This window comes from Emydura macquarii, unplaced genomic scaffold, assembly GCF_026122565.2.
Source record: "Emydura macquarii macquarii isolate MOO-44397 ecotype Brisbane River unplaced genomic scaffold, CSIRO-AGI_Emac_v2 contig_1390, whole genome shotgun sequence".
NCBI classification, from domain to species: domain Eukaryota; kingdom Metazoa; phylum Chordata; order Testudines; family Chelidae; genus Emydura; species Emydura macquarii.
In genome coordinates, this window is record NW_027131527.1 from 6419430 (window position 1) to 6440869 (window position 21440).

At 38.7% G+C, this 21440-nt stretch overlaps 1 protein-coding gene across 3 annotated transcripts in view; it reads left to right on the forward strand.

Annotated features, from left to right (window-relative positions):
- Window positions 1-1022: 1022 nt before the first annotated feature.
- Window positions 1023-21440, forward strand: part of PHYHIPL (phytanoyl-CoA 2-hydroxylase interacting protein like) — an 81551-nt gene continuing 61133 nt past the window's right edge. The window contains exons 1-2 of one of the 3 annotated variants that reach the window (XM_067552541.1): window positions 1023-1161; window positions 1693-1767. The gene's annotated coding sequence lies outside the window, so the exon portion shown is untranslated. The other 2 variants (XM_067552540.1, XM_067552542.1) reach the window with 2 other exon arrangements.

Here is a 21440-nt window from a genome sequence, read left to right on the forward strand (position 1 = left end):
GCTTTCAGTTATATTTTTCTCCTGTGACTATCTCCCTTTTCCCCTTAGTTTTTCATTTCTATTACACTTTCTAGCATTTTTTATGTATTCAGTGATTTTACTTTAGCTCTTTTCATTTGCATTCTCTCTACCAAATAGATTTATTTTAATTCATTTGCCTGAACTTTCTTCTCTTCCTCTGCTTTCTTTCCTCTCTTCTTCCTCTTTTCTCTGGTCCCTTCCTTTTTCTCCCAGCTTATCCTTCCCCACAATGCCAGGGGCAAGAACATGACCTGGTGAAATGCTAAGCATCCTCCACTCCCATTAACTTCAGTGGCAATGGAGTATGCTCAGTCCCTGGTAGAATCAAGGACCAAGTTAGAAAATGTGTCCCAAACACATGAAATCCAATTGTGCCTCCTTCTCTGACCCTAAAGGACTTCCACGATCCTACAGAAGCTAGAGAATAAAAACAAGGAGAATTGCTGATTCATTGACACTGATGAGCCCCATCCTCTTTAACACTGAATGGCATGGATTTCCTCCAGAATTATAATGAAAGCCCTGGACAAGCCAAGGCTTATATTTCTGCAGTGCAGTGGCACAGGGAGTCCGCTGGGCATGTGCCAAAGGTCATAACAAAGACCAATGAATCATTTCTATGTCATGGAAAATCATGACAGCTGGAAAGTGTGCAGTTTGGTTACAAAGAGACTTGCCCCCTGCCCCACAGCCCACCATCATTGGTAGTACGGAGACTGTGAGGAGTTGGTGCAGAGGGGAGAAGCACTGGGTTCTCAGAAGAGTCAGGGTCTCACATTATCTTTATAATGCAAATCCCAGACCCAGATCTGCATATTTTTTGGCTGGAAACAATGGCTTTTCAATCTGTTTTCTGCCCTCTCCACTCCCCAACAGGTTTGTCTGGTTTTTGGCTAGTTGCCAGGATGGGTGGCGCTAGTGATTTTCCATCAGCCAATCCTGGTGTCAGCAGCTCCCCTTTTTCTTGAGTGATAGTCTCAGAGAAAGCTAAGAGAGGAGCCCAGGGCAGGATGATCTGAGCACAATCAGCAGGGGCAGGACAAAGGGAGGGAGAAATCACCACCACCACCAGCAGCAGCAGCAAGAAGAGCAACTGCAGCTGCTGAGCAAAGAGGCTAGTCAGCCTAGCCTGTGTATTAGGTACTGGGGAGGAGGAGGAACTGAACGGAGGAGAGGAAAGGAAGAATAGGGAAATAGGAAACTGAGGGACTAGGTGGGGAAGATGGATGAACAGACCAAGGGAACCAAAGGAGGGAATTGGAAGAAGGGGACTGATGGATGGCAGGGAAAAAATCAAATTGATGGGGGAAGATAATTAATGGATGGAGGAAGATTGGGAAGAACTGATAGTGAGAAGGGGTGTAGTGATGTGCTTATATAGGGATAATTGAGGGATTTGGATGGCTTGTGTAGTGGAAAGTGCCCATTTCGAAACTTTAAAATTTGCATATGCAATTTTTATGTGCATTTTTCTTAGGGTTTTTGCTCTGCCAATGGAGGCAAGTTTTGTCTGGATCCCACATGACTACGCAGTTTTAAAAAATAATCTCAAGTTAATTTATAAAACCCCTCTCCCACATCTTCATCTGCCCTCAAAGTTATGGAAATATGTTGGAAACTTACCGAAAAGCAACATTCAAAGCCAACTGTTTTCTTCATTTAAATCAACAGGAGAAAGATTCACTGCATCTCAGTTCATCAAGTTTTCCATCTGTTCATAGATATATGGGTGCTTCCCTGAAATAAGTAAGTTTTACGGATTTTTTTTTTAAATCATGTATTTATTTATTTATTTTATTGTATGTGTATGTATGATTGGGAGAGTGAGACTAAAAGATGGCGCCCTCTTCCAGATGGAAGGCCGGACCAGCTCTCAAGTATGTGTTATTAGCCCAAGAGCTGCTATGACTCAAATATTATTATTTCTTATTCATATAACTGGCACCAAACTGCTAGAGTTTAACTCCTGGGAACTGCTCAAGGACAAATGTTTTTCTAACTGGGCCTTGTATTGTACTAGTTAGTGTTTAAAACAGTGTGCACCTATGGATGAAATGTCAGACCTACCCATGTGACTCTTAACTTGAGAGGTAGACGCTTGTATTTTGGAATTTAAGAATATGAATCTTATGCCTCCTTATGATCATAAAGTTCTTGGTGGCCACTGAAGTGCTACAAAGTAAAGATTAAATAGTACTCCTGAAGTAGTCCTTATACTCAGCTATATTATTACCTCAAGCACATTTTATTTTCATTTTCTGCATGTCTAATTCATGCATATACTGTAACAACAAACCTTTTAAACTGATATGGGTCAGTGTGCGTACATTTGCCGTTTGTTTTTTATATTTAAAGTCATATTGAAATGCTATATATGTATGATAGGTTCCAGCTGTCCTTATTTTGATATAGTGTTTACTCTTTGAGCTCAAACTTACACAAAATAATCATATATAGGAAACTGTAAAGTACTTTCTATTTCAAATTTTATTTTACAGCATTTGTTCAGCCACATTGTTTCCGGAATTCATTTTAGTGTTTGGAAGTCATATCTGAGGTTTCCTGAACCAATAAAATGATATTTTAAGGCCTCGTTTTGCACTTCCAACATGTACAGAGCTTTCAGTGAAGTGAGAGTTCTGAACATGGAATGGCTAAATACAAAGGCCCTAACTCAGCATATAGTCATGTAATTGAATAATTTTACTGTTCCGTACCGAAAAATAAAAGCATTTGAAGTCCAAAATTGTGTATATATTTCTAATGGAGCCTTCACTATAGTATTTTAGATATTGACATTAAAGTGGGTCAAGACTGTAGGAGAGTAAAGAGTTAAAAGCTGGACAAGTGGCCAGGCCTAAATTACAGGGAACAGGGTCATGGTAAGGGCAAATCTTGTTTCTGTTAATTGGTGTGAATTTTAGTTAGAGTCTGTCATCTTTTTCTTCTTTTCCTCCCTTCCTGGCCATCTGTGCAAGGGATGAGTCTATCACCACTTTTGAGTAAGGTCTTGGTGGGAAAAAAGTATTATCTTCCTTCTCCCCCTGGCATGCCTTTACTTCAAAGAATGTTAGTGTAAAATTTATAGGTTTTAAGGTGATGTGCCTGATCTCTGTATGGTAATCCTGTAAACAACAAATAGGGGCAGGTATAATTATATTCATTATGTAGTTGTTAATATTCATTCTATAGGTGTCAGTGTAACCAAATAAGGGTCTATAGGGAGTTGCTGTAAATGTATATATTTACATATTATAGATAAAAGAATTGTAAAGTAACCCCCTCATTGCTCACTCACGGCGTCGAGGTGGAACAAGCAGGCAATAAAGGGTTCCGTCTCCCCAATCCACCCCCAGGACAACCTGTTTGATTATTTCTAACAAAGACCTTTGTAACTAGGGGAACCAAAGGAATGGATTCTGACTTTTTAACACTACCTAACAGGGTTTATTTGACAGAGTTTGAATGTTTTATGAGCAGCTCACTGTAAACATGCTTTTCTTCATATTTGTCATTTCTCTATCTTGAACAGAAGCCAACTGACTTGTGTGTTTGGGACAGTCTCACTTTCCAGAGCAATATATTCGAATCTTGTAGTTGTGACCCAAATGTGGGTTGGGAACCTGTTATCCTTGTCGCAACAATTTTCTACAGACAGCCATTTTCTGTTTTGAGTGGGGGAAAATGTTTTTCTCCTTTGTTTGTGATGATAACCTTTTAAATATAAATAGCTGCATTAATTAGCCTTATTGCCAATATCTCACTAGGGAATGTGCAAGTCATTAAATTTTCAGTAAGAATGTATAAATTACAGGTTTTGATATTTTAAGTGTGAAATTATCAAATTTTTGTTCCTATAAATATAAATATCCACTTTTTCATCATCTTAATGTTTGCAGTGTGGCCATTTTCCATAAAACAAAATTGACCCAAGGATTAAGCAAGCGTTATCGTATATGTTTTGCACTCAAATGCTGTGCATGTTGAAATTTGCTGCTGTAAATGCATCTTGTCAAAGATTTTCTATTCCTTGAACAAGATCCATTTAAAGTGTTAATAGCGCTTGGCCCTCCACAATGATGATGTTGTAGTTGTTGGTGCCATTATAGATTCTTATGATAACACATTGAACTTATAAGAGAGCACCTACCACTGGGTGATCATCAGTAGCCTAGATATAGAGTTGGGTGACCATCAGGTAGAAACTTGAGAGGTGGCATTATCAGAAGAAAACTCTGTGTGGAAGGTGACAATGTGTGGAAGAAGAGAACGTAGTCACAGAAACAGGGGGAAGAGCATCTGAAATAGATGGAGGAGGAAGTACCTTAAGCAGAAAGACATAGTTTTCAAAGAGAGAACTTGACCAGAACAGAGAGCTCTAGGTCCAAAATGTGTTACCTAAGGATCCATCTCTAGGAGATATCATTGCAAGAAATTGTTTTAGAAACACATTCTAATTGCATTCTGTGTAATTTTCTATCTGGAAAATTGTGTTGAGTAGCTTTGTAAATTGTGAAAAGTACCAGAGTTGTGTAGAATTGATAACTTCTGAAGGTTGCACACTCATATAAGCAGTTACTGTGAATATTAATGTGATTCTTACTTTTAATGCTGAGTTTTTAAAAAAAAAAATGTACAAAGCAACTTTTGAGCTTTATTTCAAAGAATTATGCAAAACTAAATATGATATTAACATAACATTGTCAAATGAATTTGACAGCAGCAGACACGTGTTTTCTCTTAGGACTTGAAAAACCACCATACCAAGAATTACACCATTTTGCTGTGGATATTTTATGCATGAATTATCTTTTGATGTGTGCTAGATTTTGAGAGGAAAAGTTTTTTAAAACTCATATGAATGCCTGTTGCCATTTGAGCTGAATTCACAAAAAATCCTGCCATTGGTACAGAGAAATACTCAGCTTGGTTTTTCAAAAGGCTAGGCAGATTTGCAATTCAGGTCGAGATTTACTGAGTGAAATGTTAGCAGCTACCATATTGCTGCATTCCCACATTAACACTAATATTGGCAAAAACTGCTTTACCAGCTGCCCACTGATACACTCTAGTGGCACCATTGTTATTCCTTACATCCACAATTATCTTTCTAACCCTCAAGTACTATTACTTTTTTGTCTTTGGTTTATTTAACAGAAGTGAGCTGGATTTCTTAATAAGAAAAAGTTAAAGATAAAAAATTAAATAAAAAGTATTGTTAAAATAGACTTAAATCAAGTGAGATAGGATTTTCAGAGTTAAAACAAGCATGAAGTGCTTACTAAAAATCTCAAATATGACGAGCACAAACAATGTGGTAGTTAAATCTTAAGTAAAATATCCAGTCATAACCAACCCTCTCCCCTTGCTTATATTTTTCCTAAAAATTGTTCTTCAACTAACTAGTTTATAGGATTGAGATAATTTACCTGAGTGACTATTGGTGTGATGGCAAGATGGATCTATTACACCCTTTTTATTTTTAAAGGCTTTTTATGGTTCTTATCACTCTAGTCTCTGAGCACCTCAAATACATTAATGGATTTATCCTTACGATACCAACACTGTGAGGTAGGGAATTACTACTACTAAAATTATGGGAAACTGCTGCAGAGCTTAATTAAGGGCATGATCCTGCACCATTGAAGTTGAGAAGTTTATGGAAGTTTTGCCTTTGACTATAGTGGGAGCAGAATCAGGCCATAAGCGACTTGCTTAAGACACAGGAATGTCTGTGACTGAGCAGAGAGAGAATTCAAAACTCTAGAGTTCCAGTGCAGTGCCTTAACTGCAAGAACATCTTGGAAATCCCTGGTTTCTTTTTAGCATTTTTCCCTCTTCATTTGTGGTGGATTCTTTGCTTTGTTGCACATGTGGAACTGCAGCGGGGGGGAGGGGGGGGGGGCAGAAGTTTTTTCTTTAGTTGCATCCATCCAATCCCATAATTGCCCATGTGCTCTTTGCAGAAACCCAGTCTTGAGGCTACACTTGAGATCGATCTGGAAGCTTAAGCTGGTGCAGAATGCAGCAGCCTCCCTGTTAAATTGTACTTCTCAGTGACAGCATGTCACCTATATTCCAAATCTGCTTCTATTTCTGGACTGAATGTAATGTGTTTGTGTGTGATCTATAAAGACCAAAATGGCTTGAGACCACCTTGAGAGACCATCTTTCTTTTCTGGCCGTACTTCCACAGCTGCAATCAACAGAGTCACTGGAGCTGGGTTGCTCTGGATATGAATGAGGGAACACTATCACAAGCCCTCTTTGTCTGTGTTATCCCCTCAGTTCTGATTCTAGCTTCTTCCCTGGTTCAAAATAGCCTATGTCTCTTGACCATCTGTGACACAGAGGCTCATTGGTGGTTTAATACTCTGTGTCAGTAACTCTTCAGGGCTGAAATACTCGCTACACTAACACACTGCTGTTATGATATATAACCAAAGGGCAGTGTGTCAGATGTCATTGGAAAACTAATAACTCACTAATAATTAATATTCTTGCATGATGTATCTGCAGTCAACCCACAAAGGATTATACAGAGGTACTGGAATTATCACTAAAATGTATTTAAACCAGGCATGTCAGGGCGAGTTGATAACTTTTGTTTTCCAGACAAAGGAATGTGTTTCCGCCTGCTTGAATGTGTCTCCCATGTAAATTGGGGAAAGTATGACCAAAGGAAATCACAAGTACATGCTAGGCAAACAAAGGTATCAGGTGAGCATGTGGGGAGAAAGTAACCACTTAACAATCACCATGGGGGATGGAGGCTGCAGCCCCAGGAATCCACCTCTGGAAGCAGGGTCAATGAACTCTGAGAGATAATTTTCAAAGATTTACTGGACTGTAAAGAGAGGGGCAGAGAGCTGCTGAGTTATCCTTCACTTGAGGACACAAGGAAACCCAGCATTTTAAACCCTGTGGGGATCCTGACTAAGATCTAATCAGCCATTGCTAAAAAAGGAAGATTGGTGAAGAAACTACCTTGAACAAAGACTGAGCTTGCTAAGTTTGGTCTTATCCATTAGAAAGCCATTTTTACTTTTGTTTGTAACCCTTTCTATCTTTACCTGTTATACATGAATTCACTAAAACATATCTTATTTTGACTAAATATAACTTGTTTTACTTTTCATCTAAACCAGCCCGGTTCTTTGATTGAATTGAAGTGATTGTTAATTCTAGTCAAGATAACAGGCTGCTGTTTTTGTCTCTTTAAAGGAGCAGGGAACTTAATAACTTCTGTGAGTGTTTCAGAAGAGGCCTGGGAGTGTGGGAGATAGTTTTGGGAAATTCAGGAGTAGGGTGTGTTGGGGTCACTCTGAAAACAGTAACTGAAGTTGAAGCTAGGGTGTGACCTCCATGCTTGTATGCTGGCTGTTGGTCTCCGGGCTGTGAGCCCCAGCAATGTGGCATGTAAGGCACTCGGAGTTGCAGCGCAGGTGGTGACACAACCCCTTCCCGGTCTGGGTTGAACTCCAAAAAATCACATCTTCAGAGCATGCTGCAAAGGGCATTTATTTAAGGGAGCTGAGGAGGAAGTGGCATCTGAGGAATATCAAAAATGGGAGCAGAATGTATTTGTTTTTTAAATGTATGGCAGGGGTGCCTAGAGCCTTGGTTTGAATGGAATTAAAGAATGGAATTGCACTAGTATGAAGAAGGGTGGAATTTGGTGTTGGGCATTTACCCTTGTATGACATGAATGCATAGTTACATCTCTGGCATCTAAGATTAATATGGGGCACGTGAAGATCATATTATGATGTCACTGTTGATCAAAATACATTTTTCTAAAAAATAATTTTTAAAATTTCTGTCTGCATCCATCACAATCTCTAGACACACTCGCAGCATTTTTAGAGTACAATGAATTTTAATTCCAAAATATGTCCAAAGTGATAAATGTCAATTTCTCCACACCACCGAAATTGTAACTACTATCTCGTCCAGATTTTGAACGCTACCAAAGTTAAGAGTTGTAGTTCTGGTCCAGGCTTCATTAGAATGCTTTGTGTTGTTGCTGTATAACTATATAGCTGTGCAATATTTTATTCCATTTGTAGTATTCCCCAATGTGGACATCTCTTGGTGTGAAAAAGTAGTAGGCCATCTATAACCATTTCAGCATTTTTGTATATGTACTTGAAGTTGAACAAAATTATTAATTTTCTAAGAATTTGGAAGTTTTCCACCTTATTAATGGAAGTAATAGATACACTTGTAACTTGGGACATATTCAGAACAGTTATCTGGCTATTTTGGTGTAATGAAATTTCAGAGATAATATAATAGGAGGAAAGTCTAGAAGCAGGCATCCAAATGTGCATTTCTGGAAGGTAGGGTTCCTCTAAGAGTCATATTCTCTGGTGATTTTTATCCTTTCTTTTATTTTGGTGTTGTTTTGTATAAAACATTCCTCCAACGTGTTATCAATTTTCATTGCATACAATGTTTAAATCAGCATAGAATTAGTATTTTAGCAAGTATAAATTAATTATTCTAAGCAACTTTCAAATATAGTGTCTTCAAATTACAGGCATCTCTTTAGGGTTTATTATTTTTCAAATGCTTTACTTTGTGCCAACATTGTTTCATGCAATTCTGTGAAACGTAACAATAGAATAATAGAATTGTTGGGCTGTAAGAGATCTCAAAAAGTCATCAAGTCCAACCTCAGGCACTGTGACAGGACCAAATAAACCTAGACCATCCCTGTCCAACATCTTCTTAAAAGCCTCCAAGGATGGGGGTTCCACAATCTTCCTAGGAAGTCTATTCCAGAACTTAACTATCATTATAGTTAGAAAGTTTTTCCTAATAGCTAACCTAAATCACCCTTAACTGCAGATTAAGCCCATTACTTCTTGTCCTACCTTCACTGGAAATGGAGAACAATTGATCATATTCCTCTTTATAATAGCATATTTGAAGACTGTTATCAGGTTCCCCCCATCATGTTTTCTCAAGATTAAACATTCCCTGTTTTTTCTAATCTTTCCTCGTAGGTCTGGTTTTCTAAACCTTTTATCACATTGTTGACTTATATTCAATGTGTGATCCACTATAACTCCCAGATCTTTTTCAGCAGTACTACCACCTAGCCAGATGGTTCCCCATTTTGTAGTTGTGCATTTGATTTTTCCTTCCAAAGTGAAATAATTTGCACTTATCTTTATTGAATTTCATCTTGCTATTACAGATCAATTCTCCAATTTGTCAAGGTCCTTTTTGATCCTGTCATCCAAAGCACTTGCAACTTCTTCCAGCTTGGCGTCATTTGCAAATGAAATAAGCATGCTCTCCACTCCATTATACAAGTCATTAATGAAAATAAGGAACCCAGGACCGATGCCTGAGGGACCCCACTGGATACACACTCTGAGTTTGACAGCAAATCTTTGATAACTACTCTTTGAATAAAACAGCGAAAGTTCTGTGGCTCCTTAAAGACTAACAAATTTATTTGGGCATAAGCTTTCATGGGCAAAAACCCACTTTGTCTGCATAAGGTGCCACAGAACTCTTGCTGTTTTGCTAAAAACAGACTGACATGGCTACCTCTCTGGTACTCTTTGAATACAGTCTTTCAACTACTTGTGCATCCACCTTATAATATTTTCCTCTTCTCTCAACTACATTTCCCTAGTTTGCTTATAAGAATGTCATATGAGCCAAATTCTTCTGAGTTTCAATTGTGTAAATCTACCAAAGTCAACTGATTTACTCCAGATTAACATTCTAGTAAGAGAGCACAGAATTTTGCCCAGTGGATCTCTCTTCTGCCATTTTCTTTCTATATATATATATATTATTTTACTTTGTGCTGCATTACATATATCTTCCCTGTGATCATTTATCAAGTTTCACATTCAGCTATATGAACAAAAAGGTAAAGGAAACAACCTCTGCAAAACAATGGAGGGCGGGAGTCTATGATTCATCAGTGTAGAAGGAAAATTAAGAGATTAAAAAAGCAGAAAAAAGCTATTAATTCAGTGTCCTGCAAAGCAGCATCTCTAATTCTTAACTAGGTAATAACGTCTACAGGGGCATATAATGAAGAGCACCAAACAAAATCAGCCATCCAGTGACTGCCAATTGATATTGCTCTACTGATGGTGCCTCTAATAGTAATAGGTCAACTACACCCAGTATTCTTATTGGAAGCAATGAATCATCCGGAAACAGAACAGTCATAAATAAGAACTCCCATTCATATAAATTCAGTTATTTTCACAACCAAGCTGCATTTCAGCCAAAGGAAATATTTGGATAACAAAGTCATGCAGCTAGAAGGAAGGATGTGGGGAACCCTACAATCTTGCCAATTGTCAACATAGGTCGAGAAATAATTGCGGTTCAGAATTCAGTGGATGGATACATTTTTTCAGATCTGAAGTGTTACCAACCTGTGCAACCTTTCTGAGGATGTTGGCGCCTTAGGCTTAAGTACCTGAATGTCACAAAGAATAAAGATATCTGGTCAGCCAGCTTGTTGCTCATGAAGGAAGACAATGCAGCAAGTGGAAATAGAACACTGAAGTGATATTCTCAGTAAGCATAGTATGGTTTAAGTGTAATTTTTAATATGAAAGTCCTCTTTGAGCATAAAGCTATCTCCCGAAAGTAATTCATGTCTCTTCATTTCTCCTGGTCAATATCAAATTTGAGACGAAATGCTTGATAGCCTAGGGATTTTCTAAAAGACATCTATTTATCAGCTACATAAATGAAAAATGTTTATATTAGGAATCAGATTAGAATAGACATTCCTATCCCATGGGTTACTTTTTTGTAAGATCTGTATTACACTTTTTAAAATAAATCATGTTGATTTCAGTTGCACTTTTTACACACATGGCACCATGGAAACTCATGAGCAGGTTTGCACTGCACTCTGTGTTCTTATTAGACATGTGAGAGCAACAGTATTGTGTGAACCAATAGTACTAATGTTAATTTGATCAGTCACTATCATGGACTGTGTGATCACATTGGATAATTCAGTGCAACGGCAAATGTGCCTAACCAACATTATATATTTCTTAATTGATTGATTCTGCTTTGGTCATCAGTACAGTTCATAGCTTTTTTTTTTTTTTTAACCCCCCTGTCTGTGACATAAGAACAAGAAGAAATTTCAAGAAGTTTATCCATTTCTATACTCCTCTTTCCCCTTAATTTCTCTCTTCTTTTCTCTCTTTGGCCATTCTTCAATTCTTTTAGCTTCAGAGCTAATCTGAGAGGATTGAAAGAATATTTGTAGAATTATGATGTGTGGATTTTGATATTTAACTTTGAAATGTAGCTGAGTTTGCAAGCTTTCGCCATATTCTCCTTGACCTCTGCCTTAACCTTACAAAAATTAAATGAAATCTACCTGCATTTTAAATGTTCATTAAAAATGAATACAAGCAGGTAATGATAGGTATGTTATAATTTGGAAGCACACATGCATAAGACAAGTTTTGCAATTGGACAACCAGTAAAATCAGTCATGAAGCTCATCTCAGAATTCTTCTTACCCAATGTATTTTTTTGACAACTGAGGATATATCTAATATTACTTCACTTTATAATTCAGGAAGGCACAGGTCAGAGGGGAAATTTTCCAATTTATTCTTATCTTTGGAAATCTTCTGTCTTACCCCACTCATTATTCAAAATATTCACTGAATAATTCTGAATAAATTTGCATAATATTAGTTGTTTCTGAAAACATTCTTACTAGCAAACTTCACTGGAATGTATATGAAGAGCAAATACAAAAAGGGGCCTGAACACAACTGATGTGAATTCATGAAAAAGTTTGAACTAATATACGTGGAGTTTTTGCTGCAGTATTTGCTTCTATTAAGGCCTGATCCAAAGAAACACTCCTATTAATCATCTTAAACTGACTTTTGCAAACAAGGTAAAAAGTCCAGGTTTATGCCTATTAACAACACAGTCGTCATGGGGAAGATTCCTTTATGATTCTGATTCATCCAACGTGTCTGAAGTTTATAAAACATTAAGATAATTGTTTTCTTCAGTATCTTTCTTCTGGAAAAACAACTCTCCTCAAATTACTGTCTGCCACCCCATCCCTTCCTAGATGCTGCTTAATCTCTAAACTATTCAGCAGCTACACATAAACTGGCTTCATGCCAGTTTATCTGCACACCAGCCAGCCATTGCCTATAGTGACAAAAGAGAATGGAAAAGAAGATAAGGAAAGAAAGGAATAGAGTGGGAAAGTGAAAAATATGGAAGAGAAGGGAGAAAAGGCCTCTCCCCATTTTCCCTTTGTTCCTCTAATCCCTTTTCTGATATTCTTTTCATTCCACTTTTTCCTTTCATGTTCCCCCCCAATCTTTCCTCCACCAAGATGCTTAACTTATTTTGGAAGTCACCCACACTGCCCTCATATTTCTTCTGAGAGTCTGAACTATGGTGAATGAGCAGTTCTGGATGTAATGCTTCTTCTTGGTAGCAGACATTAAGGGCTTGTCTACACTTACCTCGGAGATTCGGCAGCAGTTGACCGGAGTTACGCAAACTACGCATAAAAAACTTGCGTAACTCCCGTTGACTTCTGTGCTTCTGTTCTGCGCTCCGTCTACACTGCACTGCGCCAGCGGGAACCGTGTTCCCATCGACGCAGCGTTACGCCACTTGAGGAGGTGGTCTTAATACGTCGATTTCTGGATCGACTGAGCGGGTCTTCACTGACCAATTTGCCGCCGTCAGTGTAGATATAGCCTAAGAAGCTTGCAGTATGCGTTGTTGATTCAGCACATGGGAATACCTGTGAATTTATTAGTAGGGCAGGACTTTATAAATCAGCTAAGGAACTGTCCATTACTGTGTGCCATTAGGGTGGTGGTTGAACAGGAGGGACATTTCTCATTAATCTTCGTATCACTTGACTAATCTACATCTACATCCAATTACATCTACAACCAATCCTAAAACAACCCTTTTCAATTTCCAGCATACAGATATTTTAAAATTTAGAATGGACGTTACAATTTCATATGAATCAGATTTGGTTAACTAAAAACCAGGCTGTGGATTATCTATCTGTACTAAAGGATTCTGTGGCAAGATACAATCCTCATTTAATTGCTTTTCTCTGTGTATATACTTGTAAGAAGAGGGGTCATTTTTATTTTATTTTATTTATGGATTTATTAGCTTTAGATGCACAGCTGAGAGGACGTTGGGGAAGGCAATACTCAATCTGTATTGAGGCACCGTCCCTCATTGTTTTGTAGTTGAAACTCTGCACTTTGCACATGCCATTTCCTTATTCTTATGTAACGTGAGATTACATAATGGAGAACTGTAATTTACGTAATCATTAACCATGTTATACTGTAGCTACAATTGGTGAATCATTATTAAATGCTTGGGGCTAGAAGGGGGACACGTAGGTGCTGGAAACTGATTACGTTTGCTCATGATTCATGAGTAACATTGAAGAGTTCTGTAGATTTTGTCAAATGTCTTCAAATGTCTCTGAAAATAGAATCAAGTAACACAGGCAATTCCTTAAATAGTCAGTAGATTACATCTAAACTGCATACCCACTTGCAGTCCATTTTTGTTATTGCCTCGGTTAGGGCCTGATTCTGCAGCTCTTATGGTGAGAAATGCTCACTTGTATGAGTACTGCATTGTAATCAATGGATGCATGTGCTGCTCGTTATGAGTGAGGATTGCAGGGTTTGGCTGTTGAGATATTAACAGTTGTGTTTCATTGTCGCCCACATTGGGGGTGTGATTTGCTTCTGTGAGAGGCATTAGTCTGTGTACAATGAAGGAACTAAGTTCTCTGTACCAGTGCAGTATTTTCCCTGAAAGTGGAAGCAGTTGCACATGCTCCCTGATGCGCCTCCCTTTTCCCCCAGACAAAGCAATGGTGAGTGTGAGAGAACAAAGAAACCCAAAATGAGAGTGAGGGGTGGGGGTTAGGCTGCAGAACCTCTCCTGTTGGAGGATGCAGGGTACCTTTTGTCTAGACTCAGGGAAACTTCTCCTCCATAACAGCAGATTTCTTAATAACAAAATTTACTAAAAATAGAAATGGAGTAAAAACAAAAAAAAAAAATGGTTAGCTTAATATATCTAGATTTATACTTCCCTTTAAAACTGCCTTGCCTAGTTTAGTTTGTTGATAGAAGAGAAATGCAAATGCTTGCACGTTCCAAGCAATCTGTGATGCTGGCTCCAGTGTTGGAGTTCTAGCTGCCCCTAAAGAGAGGGCCTCCTCTGTCACAATGTTCATAGCTCTCACTTTCTCCTGTCCCTCTCTGGACATCAAAGGGAGGCAAGCCCAGGATTGTTAACCTTGTAGGTCTACAAGGACAGCTATTGAGTGTAGGGCGATGGCATTGAATACTGGTGGTGGTTTTAGCTGAGGGTAATAAAGGCACAGAGAGAGCACGGTTGCCGCTGCTGCCATCCCGAAGCCACCCTGGTCCATATGTTGCTAGCCTGTGCACCGCAATGGTGCCTGCTGAAGTTATCCCCGACTGGTGTGGTATCTTACCACAGAGGGAGAAATAAAAGGCTGCCATCCCTGGGAGCCTTCAGGAGAGGATTGCAGAATACCTCCTTGGAAGTTTCATTGAGATCTCACAGGAGGATTCAAGGGACATCACTTTGTTCATAAACAAACTGCTCCACACAGCCATCCCCTCCCCCGGCCTAACTCTATTGGGGAATGAAAACCTGATAACTCTCTCTCTTTACTCATACTAGATGAGGTAGTGGTACAACAAATTCATGATCAGTCAATAGCTATGTCCTGCTAAGTTGGAGGTGCCATCACTGTGATGGGTCATACATTTATATGCTTACCCAAAGTTCCTTCTCCTGCATCAGGCTAGCCCAGACTCAGCTGCCAGGACTGACTGGATGGTGGCATAGCTGAACCCCTCAGTTGCATTACCCCATCACCCTCCTCTTCCTGCTTGCTGTTCATGGCAGGGGTCTGTGACTCAGTCTCCTCAGTGGTAACCATGGTGGTCTGCGGGGGGTGTGTGTCTCTGCAAAGAAGGGCACACAGCTCACTGTAAAACAGCAGGTCTGAGGCTTAACACTGGATCGACTGTTGACCTCCGTGACCTTCTGATATGCCTGCCGCAATTCGGACATGGAACACGGAACGGCTGCTGATCTCTGCCATACCCCTTCTCCTGCATCCCCCATACAAACTGCTCATAGATGTCCAGGGTTCTATGGCTGGTCCATAGTTGAACTTGCACAGCTTCTTCTCCCCACAGGCCCAGGAGATCCAATGTCCCCTGTCTACTCCAAGCTGAAGCACATCTGTAGTGCGTAACTGGTATGGTCAGCTGGGCAGTTGTGCACAACAATGGAGAACAGTTAGGTGCGCTTACCATGCTGGGCAATCAGGAAAAGGCATTTCAAAAGTTCATTGGGCTTTAAAAGTGGGATGGGGAGGCTTCCGACCTCTGTGACCCCATGCAGTGAAGTTCACAATTGTGACCAGAGTGGTCAGTGTCGGGTATTGTGGGACAGCTGTTGGAGGACTGTTAGGGACAACATAAGTAAGGTAGTGTCTACATTTGCACTGCATTGACCTCAATCCATCAACTACAACTCAGTGCTTCTTGGGGAGTTGATGTTACTATGTCGATGTAAAGGAGAGCTTACATTGGTGGGAGACCAATTTAAGTGTAGACACAGGCACAACTAGGTTGATGCAAGGTGGCTTACATCGACGTAACTCTGTAGTGTTGACCAGGCATCCCTCATGTCCCTTGGTTCTCAGATTTTTTTAATTGACTGATATTCAGTCTATCACACTTACATTATTTCAAAGCAAAAATAAATGTGTGCAATATGTTCTTTAGTACTATCTGTGGACAAAACTCTAGCAATGTATCATCATTCTCAGGAGATGTCTCATTAGTTAAATGTAAATAGTCTGCTCATCCTCCTCCTCTGTTTTTATACCCAGCATCTGCTATAAATGTCTTATAAATTGTGCCTTTTACATTATTTATTACTCTGAAATCTTCATCTGCGAAACGTTTCATAAATTTAATTTGAGTGAATTGGTCTGTTTATTTCTAATTCTAAGCCAATTTTTTAGCATATTCATGAATCTTGCCAGTTCCCTATGGGTCAGTTGTTCTGCTCATAAATTGATGCAGGAGTTATTTATTATACAAATCTGGCCTCCTCATAATTAAAAAAGTTTTATTATTGAATCAATTTAGCATAATGTATAGTCGATTTAGTAATATACCATTGTATTTCTGAATTTTTAACCAAATTATTACATTTCATAATGACTATTTAGATAATGTATTTGTGATTCTTAGATGATTGTGTACTTCTTTCCTATAAAAGAATATCATCCCATGAGCAGCAAATGAATGTTGCAGAACCATTTTTTAGTGTATAGACAACCCTCACTTATCAAGAGTGGAGGTTGTGTTCTGATTAGTGTGACCAGATGTCCCGATTTTATAGCAACAGTCTGATTTTTTGAGGCTTTGTCTTATATTGGCACCCGTCCTGATTTTTCACACTTGCTATCTGTTCACCCTAGTTCTGATGATGTTACTAGGTAGAGAATTGCAAAAACTGAGGCTGGTTACTATCTTTAAATAGAAGGAAAATACAAAGTGTAAATTGTTGATGCATGTTAGAATAAAAAGAAAAAGCACAAATATTAGCAAAGCAATTGTTCTAAGAACAAAATGATTGTTTAGTACACTGACAGGTTCTTTAACCATATGTAGGAAACTTGAAATTTCCTTTCTGGCACTTAATTCAAAATGTAGATGCCTCTTTGCTGCACAAGGAACCTAAATCAGGGTAAACACAGGGTGTGACTCTGGATAGGGCATACACAACTTTACACAGTAACATTTTTCTACTGCATAGCCACCACTGCAGCTCTTTCCAACTCCATGATGTCAGCAGAGATGCATACTCCCAACATATGACAGGGGAAGTGTTTGAAAACTGCTCCTCTGAGCCAACTTCCCTTCTCTCAGTAGCATTATTTATTATGAATTTTGCATCATAAATTACTGCTGCTCTCTGGAGCATCGGGTTTGCTTGCAAAGCACGTAGAGGTTAACTGCTGGCAGTATGGCATGTGTGCCATGCTACTACTGCTAGGGGAAGGAGAGGCATGGAGCTAGTGACAAGTCTGAGGATAGCCCATGGTTAGTAGGTCTAGTGTCTGCTAATCTCATTTAGCCTTGGACTTTGCTTGATTTACAGGCCATTCTCTCTGGCTAATCTACAAGGATGCATGACCCACCTTCAAAAGGGGATGAAGCTCCGGGGGTATGAGGGGGGAGGGAGTAGAAATGGCTGCAGAGCTCTTCAGCTCAGGCCTCCCATTCTGCACATAAAGGAAGGGAGGGTTTGGGTCTAAATCAGGATCGACAGTGCTCGTTCTCATTAATCCACTAGTAGACTTGTTCAACTTTTGGTTCTTGCCAGATGTTTAAGCTTTTTGCTTCTCGCCAGATGTTTAAGCTTTTTGCTCCTCTCTCCAGTTTCCAGGTCTTCCCAATGTCACATTTGGCTTTCCTGGATGATCCCACCAGGATAAAACATACAAATTTAAACACATTGGAAGGCAATGTAAATTTTCTAGCCATTTAGCTGCCACTATGGTATTCTGTAGTGGACATCTGGCCCATATCACAAACCACCCCTAACTTGGTAATAACTCAATACTGGGAATAACTCATCTCAGGCAATAGTGATTTAGCAATATCCAGAAAGGGGGTGCTCCACTGGGGACCTTCTTTTAGGTTGAGTGGTGACAGAGTTTTTAACATGGGGCTTCTTGGAGCCCCCAAGAACTTCCAACCACATATCAGTGGTGTCTCCAAGATTAAGGGGCTATCTACGCATGGTTTTTATATGAGTTTAACTATATTGATTTAGAGTTTAACTATATTTGATTTAGAAACAGATATGATTAAATTGGTGCAACCTCCTTGTATGGACCCCTTTAAACCAGTATAAAGATTCTTCTGTGAGTATAGTTTATTCCTGGACACTGTGTGAAATAAGCTATTCCCACATAAGAACCTTTAAATCAGTACAACCTCCTAGTGTGGATGTAGTTATACTGACATAAAGTCATAAAAAGTACAGCTTATTTTGCTCGATTTATGGGAATAAGCTATACTGATATATGCACCTCTGTACCAGTATAACTGCAACCACACTAGGGGATTGCACTGACTTAACTATGCCTGTTTAAATCGTATAGTTTAAATTGGTATAGACACTATGTATCCATCAACCCTGTGTGATTATTTCTCCTCTTCCATTGCAGTACTGGATCTGCAATCCTGAAAGCAGCACCACCTGTCACTTACACTCTCTGACTCTCATCCACACAGCCTATGAAGGAATGTGTCATGAGGCTGTTGACAAAAATCAGTGAGGGCAACTTTGTTGCTTCTGCTACTGTAGACACGCTTACTGAGGACAAGACACTAGGGGTATTTAATTTCACTTAAAAAAAACCCCAACATCAGAAAATACATTACATAGGTATGTCATGCCTCAGAAGCTGAAAGGAGTCTTGCCCATTGGCCAAAAAATTTATGTGGAAATGTGTTAATCTAAAGTCAGCATTCAGAGGGAGAGCGGTAGCAGGGACTCGGACAGGGCTAAAGAAGTAAGGGGGTAGGGGCGTGGGGGGGAAGAAAAGCAAGAAAGAAAAAACTGAAATGAAAAAGGAAAAACAAATAAGTAAATAGTATGTTAGGTAAAATCGAATATATTAAGAATTTAATTTAAGGGTATTAAATTAGCAGTAAGATTAGCAGAAAATGAGGAAACCAGAAGAAGAAAAGTATTTGCAGCATATAGGTTTTGCTCTACCTTCAGTACTTTTGCTTGTGAGAGCTTAATTTCTGAAATTTGGGTATGTATGTGAGGGGACTATGTGTCCTGTTTTGAGAAATAGGAGAAATGAACCACTCAGTAGTGAATTCCAGACAAAGTTAGCTCTGGAATTTTCAAGGTTCCTCCCTCCTCCTGTGACTGAGAATGCCATGACCATTCCATCCCTTGTAACCTCTTCATGGGCAGGGACTAAGTGCAGGTACAGCAGATGAGGTCTGTAGGTACTCCTGTAATACAAATAAATAATAATTGCAGAGCTTCATGTTTGGAAAACAGCTCTATTAAAGGTAGGGAAATTGCTCTTAGCAAAATATAGTTTAGGTTAAATGCCTCTGAAAGTTGTTAATAAAATTTGTTATAATGTAATGGTTGGTTTATTGTCTGGTCCTAGCTTTTTCCTATCTAATCAGTTATGTACATGTGTATGGGTGGTAGGGCTGCCAAACACTTCTATCATAACAAAAAAACCTATTATACCACCTGAGGTACAGTACAGATAGCATCCTCTCCATTTTCTGATTCTATTTTATTTCTTAATTACCATTGTGAGGTAATCATAGACCACAAAGGAGCTTTGAATACATGACCGTGAGTTATCTGAATTCAGTTAAGACCTAGTTAGGAACAAATAGTTGCACAGTGTGTCTAAATGGTCAGAGCAGAGGTGTTGGAGTCAGGAGTGGATTCTTTTTCTCGTTCTGGAGAATGTGTCTACATTGAGCTTTCTCTTACCATTTCATGACCACCAGGTCAGCTGCACTTAGGGTAGCATTGGTGGTAGTTTTAGTGTGGACAAGGCACCACCGTTCTTACCATGGTTTCATCTAACCCTGCTCAAAGCCAATCTAGATGGCACAATGGTAACAACACTGGCAGCAAACAGCACTTTGTCTACACTAGAACACCCACTCGTTGCTAACATTGGAGTTGCACTAATGTTAGTGCAACAGTAGGAGAGTTTAAGAAAAGGTATTGTAGACAAGACCACAGTGTGTACTCAGGTAAAGCACTTTACCTCTCTGTGCTTCAATTTATTCATCATTAAAATGGGGATAATAATACCTATCTTCTTTACAGGTGTCTTGTAAAGTGCTTTGAGATCATTGAATGAAAGGGGTTCTATAAGTACAGTACTATAAAAGATTTTATTTTTTACAGTATTATAAACGTATTATAAAAGAAACCTGGTGCACAGAATTATTAGTGGCAGACTAGAACTTTTAAAAAGATTTTTGTGGAAGGAGAGAAAGGGGAAAAGGAAAGATTGTAAAAGGGAAGGAAAGGTTCTGAAAGGTACTACAAGGGAAACTCAGAAGGAATTTACCATGCTCTGATGAAGAGGAAAATTGAAGACAATAATCGGCTAATGTGGGCTATTCACAAAAGTAAACACAAAAAATGAATCACAATAGTGAATGAAAACTGAAGAGACATCAAAACAGGCTTTTTACATGGCAGGAGTTGGGTCATGAAGGGAAAAAAAACGGTAGCAAGATGATAATATTGTTTGCCACGGGGGTTAAAGGTGACATGAAGAGACTTAATATTTAACTCCTAAAGGGACTATGCAAAACAATGTTCTTTAACCAAAAAAACCTTACTTGAGAACTCAGTAATAAGGAGAGAAAATTTTGAACCAGGTCGTATTCCCATTAAAGTGAATGGGATTTTTGCCATTGACTTTAACGAGAGCAGGATTAGACCCTTGAATAATGACTTGGTTAAAAAATACAGGATGTAATTATGAATTGCTGGAAAATAAGAACTAAGAATTACTTAATTAAATATAAGCTCTTGAACAGGCCCTTGTGAAGTGTACCTTAGGGTATTTATAGAATTTTCTAAACAGCTAGTAATTATTTTTTTTAAATCACAGAGAACTGGGGAGGCATCAGGGGACTGGTAGAGTGTGAGCATATCTCAGGTCTTTAAAAAAGGGAATAAAGTGTAACTTTGAAAACCCACTGTCCTATGAGCATAATTTTCAGGCTGAAAGAAATGGCGTCACTATTTGAAGAAAAAAAATGTACTTGTATAGAGGTGAATAGCATCATGGGACCAGATACAACAGAATAAATCAAGTCAAACAAAGGAGATAGCCTTTTTCAGTATTGGGTTTTTTTACATAGACAAAGCTAGAAGATGAACAGAATATAGAGTTACATCTAGACTTCTGTAAGGCATTTGATAGTGCTACACAATATCCTAACGGAAATAATGAATCAAGTTGGCCTGGGCAGAAATACAATTCAATTAATCAAAAGCTGGCCACTGAACGACAGCGAGTAATTATAAATGGTAGTCCATATAGCCAAGGATAAGTGTTCAATGGAGTCCTATAAAAATCAGTGTATATGGTCCTATTTTGTTTAACATCTTCATAAACTAACTGGAGGGTAATGAATTAATTAAATTTGCAAATGATACTAAATTAGAAGAGTACAAAACAATATAGATGATATAGAAAAAATATAAAAGGAACTAGAGTTTCTCTAAGGATCTAGGAT